The 13,903-nt window shown below is 36.5% G+C and overlaps 1 long non-coding RNA gene across 1 annotated transcript; it reads right to left on the bottom strand.

Annotated features, from left to right (window-relative positions):
- Positions 1-694: 694 nt before the first annotated feature.
- Positions 695-13,032, bottom strand: LOC131821598 (uncharacterized). The gene is made up of 3 exons (XR_009349950.1): positions 12,915-13,032; positions 1,990-2,056; positions 695-760 (listed from the first exon to the last, which is right to left on the bottom strand). It is a non-coding gene; the product is annotated as an uncharacterized LOC131821598 (long non-coding RNA).
- Positions 13,033-13,903: the final 871 nt, after the last annotated feature.

Genomic DNA, 13,903 nt, shown 5'->3' with positions numbered 1-13,903 from the left:
TGTCCTTGGCCCTGGAACAATACTGTCTATGCTTTCCCAACACCCAAAGCTCCACCTGCTCCTCAGAGAAGAATTCCACCTTCTCTCGTGAGCCGTTGTCCAGGGAGGCCTATCTGCCCTGACACCCAGCCCAGCTTGCCAATGGTGGACTCAAATGACTAGTATCCCTATTACTCCTGTCCAGATTCCGTCATAAGCTGTAACCCTTACCCCCCACCCTCCATGCAAGACTCACTGCCTTCTCCTTTGTCCCTTTCCTACTGGCAGGAGCCAGCTGCCTACCTGAGGCCTTCACCCCTTGAATTTCACCTCTCTTCTCTTTCCTCTTCCTCCTCCTTACAACCTGCTCATGAAAGAAAGGAACAGAGAGGCAGGTACTTGCTCGTGGCTACTTCCTTCCCTCCCATATGCTGGACCAAGACCCCTCCCTGTCATCTGGTACTGCCTGGACGTCGAGGGAGTGGGAGATGAGGCATGCCAGTGAAAGCTGTCGGAGCTCTCCTGTTTTGGTTTTGTCTGCTTAGCATAACATGTAAGACTGAGTTCTGGTGGCAGGGTCCTAGTCCTTGGGGCTATAGCACTAGCGAGGGGAGGTCAACTGCTCTGGGCCTTGGCTAAGAGCAACCCCTGCTCCAGAGATATGGTGCCAAGGGCTTATTAATTTCGATACTAATTTCCTTTGCTGACCAAGTACCTGGTATCAAAAGATGGGAAGGCAAAGACTGGAAGCAGTGTTGTGACCATGGGGTCCAGCCCCAAACTATGAAGAAAACACAAAGTGTATAAATCTGAGTAAGTATATATTTACACACCTTTTTAAATAGGTTGTTATCAAAGATTTAATCAATGGGTAATATGCTCCTCGTGGCTGGGAAGCATCCGTTGCCATATATTAAAAACAAAGAAAGGAGGTGTCTGGGTGGCTTCCTCCATAAGTGTCCCTTCTTTTCAGGTCATGATCCCAGGGTCCTGGGATGGAGCCCCACATCAGGCTCTCTGCTCAGTGGGAAACCTGCTTCTCCCTTTCCCTCTGCTCTGCTTATAGTTCCTCTTCCTGTCTCTCTATCAAATAAATAAAATATTAAAAAAAAAAGAAAGAAAGAAAATGTTTTTAAAAGGTCTTTTTTTTTTTTTTTAGATTTTCTAGGGGTGCCTGGATGACTCAGTTGTTTAAGCAGATGTTTGCCTTTGGCTGAGGTCATGATCCCAGTGTACAGGGATCCAGTCCTGCATGGGACTACTTGTACCCCAAGGAGCTTGCTTCTTCCTCTCCCTTTGCACGTGATTCCCCCTGCTTGTGCACTTCCTCTCTCTTTCTCTCTCTCTCTCTCTTGCTGTCAAATAAACAAAATAAAATCTTTTACTAAATAAATAAATAAATAAAGTTCTAAACCTACTTTCAGTTTAGGTCCCTTAACAAAAATTGCTACTGCTTCATTTAAAAAAAAAAAAAGATAATTTAGAAAGATGCTTCCAGAGTTAAAAAGCTGTTTTGTTTCTTTGTCAGGATTAAATATAGAAGTGCTTTAAAAACTAAAAGAAAAAAATATGCTATATTAACACTAATCACACTATAACTTTGGTGGTTATATCAAGATAATGAAAAGTGATTTTAAAGCAAATTTCATTGTCAGACATAAAGATCAAGTCAAAATTACAGAAGAGTAAAAGGATGAATTCATCAGGGTGTATAATAATTCTTGACTTTTAATACTTAATAACAGATTTGGGGATATATAGGGAAAAACTAAGAACAAAAATCATAACTCCTACCTTAGAAGAGAAATGGAAAAAAAATTCAACACCTTTATTTTAAGATTTTATAGACAAATGGTCATCAAATTGGTAAGATATGTAAGACTTGAACAAAATTATCAACTAACTAGATATGCTTGATATTACAGAACACTCCCAACAACCGCAGACTACATATATCTTAAGCCATGATTTTCTTTGCAAAGGTCAACATTGATAATGTTCTAATCATACCTCCATGTACCAGGAAAGAAGTAGCATATTTCTTGAAAGACACAGCTATCAAAGCTCCATTGAGAAACTGTAAAGATAGAGAAGGGATTTGCAAATTATATATCTGATAATGGACATCTACTCAGATTATTAAAAAATGAATAAAAATAAAAAAACCTTACTAATAACAAAACAGAGTATCCAATTTTACATGTGAAGAAGATAATTGAAGAGACATGTCACCAAAAGTATATGGATGGCTTATAAGCACATGACAAATCTGTCAACATTTAGACATTAAAGAAATGCAAATTAAAATCATAATGAGACATGCTTACATATCTATTAGAATGGCTAAAATTATAAAGGCTAATTGTACTTCGTCTGAGCTAGATTGAGAAGCAACAAAAAATTTAAACTGTTGTTGGCATATATCATGATACAACCACTTTGGAAAATAGTTTGAAAAATTTTTTTAAATGCAAAATATGTTGCAGTTACACAAATAACCATTTTACTTCTAGGCATTTAACCAAGAGAAACAAACCCTATGTTCATACAAGGACTTGTATATGAATTTCATAGCAGCTTTATTTTTAAGAATTGAAAACAGTGGAAATGTTCATCAATGTCCATAAATAGAGCAAAGAAAAATTATGATATATTCATTAAAGAGATTACTATTCAACATCAAAATGAACTATTTACAATTGGAGATTCTCAAAGTAATGATGCTGAGAAAAGAAAAGCCAGGCAATGAATAGTATATACTGTGTGATTCCATGACTATAAAAAATCTAGAAAATACAAATTTATATATAGTCACAGTCATCAAATATATTGGTGTGATTTTAGTGCCTTCTTCTGTGCTCCCATAGCTTCCTACACTTGGATCTCCGAGCATTTGTTACACCATGTGAAAATATGAGCTCTTTTTCTTTATTCTGTCTTACTAGAATAAGAATCCTTGAAATTTTATGGACATTTGAACTCTCAGTTATTAGCAGAAATTCTATCACACAGTAAGTTTCCAAATATAAAGGCCAGAGTTTTACAATGACTTCTAAGCTTTTACATGATCTAGCCACTCATTTAACCTCTGTCCCTGCTACTCTTCAGTCACTCACTGTGGTCTCCTTGCTATTCCTCAGATATGCCAGGCATGATCCAACCTTATAGCCTTCAAGGTAGCCAATTCCTTTGTCTGGAGTGACCTTATTGCTGATAGTTCTGGGCAAATTCATCACCTTTCCATACCTTTGTTCAATTGTCATCTTCATTGTAACTACCCTGATCTTCCTATTAAATTTTTAACTCCCCATGCCCTGCCTAGCAACCTTGATTTTTCTCACCCTGATCTAATTTTTCATTTTCCCCATTGTACTCATCATTTTTGAATGCACTATGCCATTTTTATTAAGGTTTATAGCTTTTAATTGTCTCACCCATTAAAATAAAAGTTATACAAAGCCAAGTATTTCATTTACCAGTGTAGTCTGAAGTAATATCTGCCATATAATAGGTTCAATAGACAATTGGTAAACGTCAGAAGAAATTAATGTTGAGAGTATACTGAATTTCAAAAGTCATTTCAATAATTTTTTCCAAAAAATAAACTATGTAAAACATACCTTAAATTTACTTTCAAAATATTTTATAGCATATAATGGACAATATACATAAGCCTTAAAGAAACAATCATATAAATAACCATTTCATACCTACTTAAAAATTGCATAATACCACACTCCTAGATCCTCTCTGAACGCTCTAAAATAACCCTTCAAAGGAAATACATTTCTAAAAATAACAGATTTTTTGGCAAATAATTTAATAAAATAAAAGTTTCATTAATCTATGTAGATCATAATAAATGTTTTTAATAAGCATGAAATTATAACTCTGAAGTGTGCTAAAATGAAACCACCTGCTAAGGGTGAGAGAACAAAAATAAACATCATTTTTCCAAATAAGAGGAATTTATTACCTTTGAATCAAAGCATGTGGATTTGTTCATTCTGGCAATAAAGGAATATGGAAACACAAACTATAGAAAGTCATATTTTAGATTTCTAAAAGACTTCTAAGTGAAGAGTATATATTTTTTATTTTATTTATTTTTTTAAATTAAATTTATTTATTTTCAGCATAACAGTATTCATTATTTTTGCACCACACCCAGTGCTCCATGCAATCTGTGCCCTCTATAATACCCACCACCTGGTACCCCAACCTCCCACACCCCCACCACTTCATTCCCCTAAGATTGTTTTTCAGAGTCCATAGTTTCTCATGGTTCACCTCCCCTTCCAATTTCCCCCAACTCCCTTCTCCTCTCCAACTCCCCATGTCCTCCAAGATATTTGTTATGCTCCACAAGTAAGTGAAACCATATGATAATTGATTCTCTCTGCTTGACTTATTTCACTCAGCATAGTCTTTTCCAGTCCCATCCATGTTGCTACAAAAGTTGGATATTCATCCTTTCTGATGGAGGCATAATACTCCATAGTGTATATGGACCACATTTTCCTGATCCATTCGTCTGTTGAAGGGCAGAAAGATTCCCTTCTTCTTCTTCTTTTTTTTTATAAACATATATTTTTATCCCCAGGGGTACAGGTCTGTGAATCACCAGGTTTACACACTTCACAGCACTCACCAAAGCACATACCCTCCCCAATGTCCATAATCCCACCCCCTTCTCCCAAACCCCCTCCCCCCAGCAACCCTCAGTTTGTTTTGTGAGATTAAGAGTCACTTATGGTTTGTCTCCCTCCCATCCCATCTTGTTTCATTGATTCTTCTCCTACCCACTTAAGCCCCCATGTTGCATCACCACTTCCTCATATCAGGGAGATCATATGATAGTTGTCTTTCTCTGCTTGACTTATTTCGCTAAGCATGATACGCTCTAGTTCCATCCATGTTGTCTCAAATGGCAAGATTTCATTTCTTTTGATGGCTGCATAGTATTCCATTGTGTATATATACTACATCTTCTTGATCCATTCATCTGTTGATGGACATCTAGGTTCTTTCCATAGTTTGGCTATTGTGGACATTGCTGCTATAAACATTCGGGTGAACGTGCCCCTTTGGATCACTACGTTTGTATCTTTAGGGTAAATACCCAATAGTGCAATTGCTGGGTCATAGGGCAGTTCAATTTTCAACATTTTGAGGAACCCCCATGCTGTTTTCCAGAGTGGCTGCACCAGCTTGCATTCCCACGTACAGTGTAGGAGGGTTCCCCTTTCTCCGCATCCTCGCCAGCATCTGTCATTTCCTGACTTGTTGATTTTAGCCATTCTGACTGGTGTGAGGTGATATCTCATTGTGGTTTTGATTTGTATTTCCCTGATGCCAAGTGATATGGAGCATTTTTTCATGTGTCTGTTGGCCATCTGGATGTCTTCTTTGCAGAAATGTCTGTTCATGTCCTCTGCCCATTTCTTGATTGGATTATTTGTTCTTTGGGTGTTGAGTTTGCTAAGTTCTTTATAGATTCTGGACACTAGTCCTTTATCTGATATGTCGTTTGCAAATATCTTCTCCCATTCTGTCAGTTGTCTTTTGATTTTGTTAACTGTTTCCTTTGCTGTGCAAAAGCTTTTGATCTTGATGAAATCCCAATAGTTCATTTTTGCCCTTGCTTCCCTTGCCTTTGGCGTTGTTCCTAGGAAGATGTTGCTGTGGCTGAGGTCGAAGAGGTTGCTGCCTGTGTTCTCCTCAAGGATTTTGATAGATTCCTTTCGCACATTGAGGTCCTTCATCCATTTTGAGTCTATTTTTGTGTGTGGTGTAAGGAAATGGTCCAATATCATTTTCCTGCACGTGGCTGTCCAATTTTCCCAACACCATTTATTGAAGAGGCTTTTTTCCATTGGACATTCTTTCCTGCTTTGTCGAAGATTAGTTGACTGTAGAGTTGAGGGTCTATTTCTGGGCTCTCTATTCTGTTCCATTGATCTATGGGTCTGTTTTTTTGCCAGTACCGTGCTGTCTTGATGATGACAGCTTTGTAATAGAGCTTGAAGTCCGGAATTGTGATGCCACCAACGTTGGCTTTCTTTTTCAATATCCCTTTGGCTATCCGAGGTCTTTTCTGGTTCCATATAAATTTTAGAATTATTTGTTCCATTTCTTTGAAAAATATGGATGGTACTTTGATAGGAATTGCATTAAATGTGTAGATTGCTTTAGGTAGCATAGACATTTTCACAATATTTATTCTTCCAATCCAGGAGCATGGAACATTTTTCCATTTCTTTGTGTCTTCCTCAATTTCTTTCATGAGTACTTTATAGTTTTCTGAGTATAGATTCTGTGCCTCTTTGGTTAGGTTTGTTCCTAGGTATCTTATGGTTTTGGGTGCAATTGTAAATGGGGTTGACTCCTTAATATCTCTTTCTTCTGTCTTGCTGTTGGTGTAGAGAAATGCAACTGATTTCTGTGCATTGATTTTATATCCTGACACTTTACTGAATTCCTGTACAAGTTCTAGCAGTTTTGGAGTGGAGTCTTTTGGGTTTTCCACATATAGTATCATATCATCTGCGAAGAGTGATAATTTGACTTCTTCTTTGCCGATTTGGATGCCTTTAATTTCCTTTTGTTGTCTGATTGCTGAGGCTAGGACCTCTAGTACTATGTTGAATAGCAGTGGTGATAATGGACATCCCTGCCGTGTTCCTGACCTTAGCGGAAAAGCTTTCAGTTTTTCTCCATTGAGAATGATATTTGCAGTGGGTTTTTCATAGATGGCTTTGATGATATTGAGGTATGTGCCCTCTATCCCTACACTTTGAAGAGCTTTGATCAGGAAGGGGTGCTGTACTTTGTCAAATGTTTTTTCAGCATCTATTGAGAGTATCATATGATTCTTGTTCTTTCTTTTATTGATGTGTTGTATCACATTGTGTGATTTGCGGATGTTGCAGCCCTGGAATAAATCCCACTTGGTTGTGGTGAATAATCCTTTTAATGTACTGTTGAATCCTATTGGCTAGTATTTTGTTGAGTATTTTCGCATCTGTGTTCATCAAGGATATTGGTCTATAGCTCTCTTTTTTGATGGGATCCTTGTCTGGTTTTGGGATCAAGGTGATGCTGGCCTCATAAAATGAGTTTGGAAGTTTTCCTTCCATTTCTATTTTTTGGAACAGTTTCAGGAGTATAGGAATTAGTTCTTCTTTAAATGTTTGGTAGAATTCCCCCGGGAAGCCGTCTGGCCCTGGGCTTTTGTTTGTTTGGAGATTTTTAATGACTGTTTCAATCTTCTTACTGGTTATGGGTCTGTTCAGGCTTTCTACTTCTTCCTGGTTCAGTTGTGGTAGTTTATATGTTTCTAGGAATGCATCCATTTCTTCCAGATTGTCAAGTTTATTGGCGTAGAGTTGCTCATAGTATGTTCTTATAATAGTTTGTATTTCTTTGGTGTTAGTTGTGATCTCTCCTCTTTCATTCATGATTTTATTTATTTGGGTCCTCTCTCTTTTCTTTTTGATAAGTCGGGCCAGGGATTTATCAATTTTATTAATTCTTTCAAAGAACCAGCTCCTAGTTTCGTTGATTTGTTCTTTTGTATTTTTGGTTTCTATTTCATTGATTTCTGCTCTGATCTTTATGATTTCTCTTCTCCTGCTGGGCTTAGGGTTTCTTTCTTGTTCTTTCTCCAGCTCCTTTAGGTGTAGGGTTAGGTTGTGTACCTGAGACCTTTCTTGTTTCTTGAGAAAGGCTTGTCCCACTATATATTTTCCTCTCAGGATTGCCTTTGTTGTGTCCCACAGATTTTGAACCGTTGTATTTTCATTATCATTTGTTTCCATGATTTTTTTCAATTCTTCTTTAATTTCCCGGTTGACCCATTCATTCTTTAGAATGATGCTGTTTAGTCTCCATGTATTTGGGTTCTTTTCAAACTTTTTTTTTGTGGTTGAGTTCTAGCTTTAGAGCATTGTGGTCTGAAAATATGCAGGGAATGATCCCAATCTTTTGATACGAGTTGAGTCCTGATTTAGGACCGAGGATATGATCTATTCTGGAGAATGTTCCATGTGCACTAGAGAAGAATGTGTATTCTGTTGCTTTGGGATGAAATGTTCTGAATATATCTGTGATGTCCATCTGGTCCAGTGTGTCGTTTAAGGCCTTTATTTCCTTGCTGATCTTTTGCTTGGATGATCTGTCCATTTCAGTGAGGGGAGTGTTAAAGTCCCCTACTATTATTGTATTATTGTTTATGTGTTTCTTTGATTTTGTTATTAATTGGTTTATATAATTGGCTGCTCCTGTGTTGGGGGCATAGATATTTAAAATTGTTAAATCTTCTTGTTGGACACACCCTTTGAGTATGATATAGTGTCCTTCCTCATCTCTTATTATAGTCTTTGTCTTAAAATCTAATTGATCTGATATAAGGATTGCCACTCCTGCTTTCTTCTGATGTCCATTATAATGGTAAATTCTTTTCCACCCCCTCACCTTAAATCTGGAGGTGTCTTCGGGCTTAAAATGAGTTTCTTGGAGGCAACATATAGATGGGTTTTGTTTTTTTATCCATTCTGATATCCTGTGTCTTTTGACAGGGGCATTTAGCCCATTAACATTTGGGGTAACTATTGAGAGATATGAGTTTAGTGCCATTGTATTGCCTGTAAGGTGACTGTTACTGTATATGGTCTCTGTTCCTTTCTGATCTACCACTTGTAGGCTCTCTCTTTGCTTAGAGGACCCCTTTCAATATTTCCTGTAGAGCTGGTTTGGTGTTTGCAAATTCTTTCAGTTTTTGTTTGTCCTGGAAGCTTTTAATCTCTCCTTCTATTTTCAATGATAGCCTAGCTGGATATAGTATTCTTGGCTGCATGTTTTTCTCATTTAGTGCTCTGAAAATATCATGCCAGCTCTTTATTCTCTGTCATTTGGTCTTCTATATCACTAATTCTTTCTTCTGCCTCATTTATCCTATCAGTGAGAGTCTCCATTTTTGATTGCACCTCATTAATAGCTTTTTGATTTCAATTTGGTTAGATTTTAGTTCTTTTATTTCTCCAGAAAGGGCTTTTATATCTCTCGAGAGGGTTTCTCTAATATCTTCCATGCCTTTTTCGAGCCCAGCTAGAACCTTGAGAATTGTCATTCTGAACTCTAGATCTGACATATTACCAATGTCTGTATTGATTAAGTCCCTAGCCTTCAGTACTGCCTCTTGTTCTTTTTTTGTGTGTGTTGAATTTTTCCGTCTTGTCATTTTGCCGAGATAAGAGTATATGAAGGAGCATGTAAAATACTAAAAGGGTGGCAACAACCCCAGGAAAATATGTTTTATCCAAATTAGAAGAGATCCCAAATCGTGAGGGGGGAGAGAGGGGATTTAAAGAGGTTCAAAAAGGAAGAAAGAAAAAAAAAGAAAAAGGAAAAAAAAAAGAAAAGAAAAGAATTAAAAAAAGAAAACAAATAAGAAAAACATAAAAAAGAAAATATATATATATTGAATAAACTAGTTAAAAAACGTTTAAAAAGAAAAAGGTAAAAGTTAAAAAAAAAATTACCAGAAGGCGAGAAAAAAAACAAAAAATGAAAAAGAAAAAAATTAAATTAATTGCAAGACTAAAAAAAATCACAAGGAAAAGCCATGAGTTGCATGCTTTGCTTTCTCCTCCTCTGGAATTCTGCTGCTCTCCTTGGTATTGAAACCCCACTCCTTGGTAGGTGAACTTGGTCTCGTCTGGATTTCTTGTTGATCTTCTGGGGGAGGGGCCTGTTGTAGTGATTCCCAAGTGTCTTTGCCCCAGACGGAATTGCACCGCCCTTACCAGGTGCCGGGGTGAGTAATCCGCTCGGGTTTGCTTTCAGGAGCTTTTGTTCCCTGAGCGCTTTCCGTAGAGTTCCGGAGGACGGGAATATAAATGGCGGCCTCCTGGTCTCCGGCCCGGAGGAGCCGAGAGCCCAGGGTCCCACTCCTCAGTGCACCCTCAGAGAACAACAGCGCCCAGTTACTCCCGTCTGCCTGACCTCCGGCCGTGATCCAAGCTAACCAAGCCTGTGACCGATTCAAGGTAGCACTGAGCTGTGAGCTTACTGTCAGCTGTGTCTGTGTAGCCGGCTTTCCCGTTCCAATACCCGCAAGCTCTGCGACACTCAGACACCCCCGATCCTTCTGTGACCCTGCGGGACCTGAGGCCACGCTGACCCAGCGTGGGCTTCGCCCCGGTTTAGCATCTGGAGCGATGTCCCTCAGTGGAACAGACTTTTAAAAGTCCTGATTTTGTGCTCCATTGCTCCGCCGCTTGTCGGGAGCCGGCCCCTCCCCCCCCGGGGTCTATCTTCCCTTCGCTTTGGATTCACTTCTCCGCTGGTCCTACCTTTCAGAAAGTGGTTGTTTTTCTGTTTCCAGAATCGCTGTTCTTCTTCTCTTCGATCTGCCGATGGATTTTCAGGTGTTTGCAATGTTTAGATAAGCTATCTAGCTGATCTCCAGCTAGCTGAAGTAGTCTCAGCCTGCTACTTCTCCACCATCTTGATTCCTCCCCTCAACACTAACACTTTTAACTGGCAACTCTGAATGTGCTTTATAGCAGTGTAACAAAGTAAAGATCAGTGATGTTTCATGAAATATTTGTTATAACTCTCAAAGAGATAGGGAGTTTGTACAAAATTCAAATCACTTTGTGACTAAACACATTGTTTATTTCAGCTAATTTAAAGAAAATATGCTAAGACTCTCTCAAAAAAGGAAGCAATGATTTAGGTTTTCCTTCAAACTCCTTATCTAATCTTGAACCAACAGCACATAGTTCAAAGAGCAACTAATTTGAGCAGCTCCAATTTACACGTTTCCTAACAATGCTTTATTTAGTGAAATTTCTGTCCAATTATGTTAATTTGATGTAGTGAAAGACAAACATTCAAAAAGATCATCCTTAATTTATATAGATTGCCAAACTGCATTTTCTGAATAATGCCCAGGAAATTATTTTCAAAAAGAAACAAATAAACAATGCCAGAACCATTATTAGGTCATCTCTAGGCCGAAAGTGACTCAGAGCCTACATTACTCTCTCCCTGAAAGTATACTGTAGGCACTGAAACTACTACCCTGAGTCTTTGCTATCAAATTCCTTAAGTTAGAAAGTTTTAAAACCAGTCTGTGTTGGAATATTTCATTTACAGATAGAGACTTGATTGTTTATACATTTTCATACTTGATTTTTAGGGTGTAATAACTATGTTTTAAAATTCATGGTGGTTTTGAATACTGTTGAATAATTGTGCTAAAATGGTATATCCATTCCTCCTAGGAAACAGAAATTATAGAAAGGTAGTGCTTTTCAGATCTAACATCTTTGAGTCACTGCAGTTTCAGTATGAATGCAATAGGAAAAGTGACATTCGTGTTTATGATATTTTCTATAAATAAATTAGAATGTACTGGAGGCCTGATATAAAGTGGGATGACTAAACTTCAGTAAGATCTTGTTTTCAATTCAAAATAAATTTTAAATTGAATTATGCACCTCTAAGTTCAGAGACAATAAACATTAACCAACACAATTAATAGGTTCTATTTCTTGAAATTTCGGGAACATTGATAGTCTCACCAGTAGGTATGAACAACAGCTAAAATTTTTGGTCATGGATTCTTGCTAAAATATCACTTTCCCAAAGAAAATTAATGTTATGAATTTTCATTGATTGTTATTGATCATGAAGAATATAACAACGACGATAAAAAGAGTAGGAAAAATATGATATCTCATCTGTAAGGGCATGTGGAAAGTAGGAAATGCTAATAAAAATAACTACCATTATTTCCTAAGTTAACATAATATAACAGAACAAAAATATTTCACAACAATATTTTCTAGCCTCATCTGATAACTCTTTTCTACATTCAAGTTTAAAGGTTGAGGCATGTGATATATATTACACAAAAACCATCCCAAGGAATTCGTTTAAAAAAAAACTCTTAATAAAGGACAAATCCAAAGGAATTTCTTTTCTAATTTAATTAACAAATTATGAATCGACTTACCTATTTCATCACAGTGTATCAGGCACCAATAATATTTTTTAATCGTCATACCTGATGCAATAGTTACCATCTTTCAGACTGTTCATGAACAAGCAAATAAACAAGAGTACTGTAGCTTAAGATCTACCTGCATAAATATAGGACTACTTCAGACAATTTCTTCACCACAACATAGCAATGAATAGAAATCATACATGCTCTGTAATGGACATACAGATGAGATAGAAGGGGATGGGTGTTAATATATGCAGAATCTTTATTAATTACATTGTAAAACATAATATGGAAAAACAGAATACAATTTTAGAAATACCCAGGTCACCATCATTGTTTTATTTTTATATGTGTAGATAAGGAGTTTAGTAAACAAACCATGACTATTCAACTTCTTATATTTTAAAATTTTAGCAAAAGTAACAAACCTAGCAACTAAAAAATTGTATCTATCTGCAAAATACAGCTTTGCCAGCATGGTAGAGGAAAAGCAAAACAAAATAAGTAAGAAAAGTTAAATATTTCACAAGAGTTTTAGTTTTATTTTTTTATTTATTATTTTTATTTATTTACTTTTATTTTCTACTTTATTTTAATGAAAATGTCATGACCATAACATAAGAGCAGAATTAAACCAACATGAGAAATTATCTTTTCATAAGTTATAATAAATTAGCTTGGTGATGAATTAAAAAATTATATTACAAACTTTAGTGTTCTTGCAGTAAGTATCACTTCATAAACAAATGAGTCAGGAGTCATAAACTAATGATGATTCTAAATGTTATTTAGAGAGACATTCTGTTCTTAATATATTTCAAATATTCTACATAAGGCAAAGTGGATCCAAGTAATCTGTAGGCAAAATAAGATTTTAGAGAAGTATATATTTTCAACAGTATTTATAAAATATTACCTTTATGTAAGGCATCATCCTGGACTTTGTGGAAAACATGTAAAGGGGTAAGAAGTGGCCCTTCAAGAAACATATACAATATCAAGGTTTAACATGAAGCAGCATGTCTTCTCTAAGTAAAAAAACATTGTACCAGCTGACTTTACTGAAACTTCATATTTATTGCTCTCATTTTAGGTCATATTGTCCTTCTGCATGCAGGCTGCTATAACAGACATGATATAGGCTGAATAGCTTATAAAGAACAGGAATTTATTTCTCACAGTTCTAGAACTGAGAAGTTCAAGATTAAGGAATGGGCAGATCCAGGAAGAGCCCACTTCCTCATAGATGGCTATCTTCTCACTGTAAACTTACACGATGAATGAAGCAAGAGAACTCTCTGGGGTCTCCTTTAAAAGTACTGTAATCCCACTTATGACCTAATCACCTCCCAAAGGCCCCTATGTTTTAATACTATCACTTCCAGAGTTAGATTTCATAATATGATTTCGGGAGACACAAAGATTCACACCATAGTATATATAAACAAAAAAAGACACAAAAACAACAAACAAGAAAAATTATTTTAACTACCTATTATTTTCAACTATATAGAATTTTAATTTGTTTCTATATAATATTAAATAATTCATTTGAGTGATTCACTTATATCCAATGCATTTGAGTGCAATTAAATTTGCTTACCCAACATATCCAGCAGCATATTTCTTCAGACTATCCCATTCCCCACCTTACAGGATTTACCATAATTAGAAGATAGGGGATAGAGGATAGATAGATGGATGTATACATAAGCACACTTACATACACATATGCATATTTTTTCCTGTTAATGATACTCTTGCAAATAAAATTTAAGCTCAAGGAAACCTGTCTTGTTTGTTACTTAATATCCAGTTTTTAGTCAACATCCAAAAACAAATAATCCAATAAAAACATGGATAGAAGACATGAACAAGTGTTTCCCCAGAGAACACATTCAAATG

Source organism: Mustela lutreola, chromosome X (genome assembly GCF_030435805.1).
Source record: "Mustela lutreola isolate mMusLut2 chromosome X, mMusLut2.pri, whole genome shotgun sequence".
Classification (NCBI taxonomy): domain Eukaryota; kingdom Metazoa; phylum Chordata; class Mammalia; order Carnivora; family Mustelidae; genus Mustela; species Mustela lutreola.
Note: the sequence above shows the minus strand (reverse complement) of the source record. Positions and strands in the feature narration are given on the sequence as shown.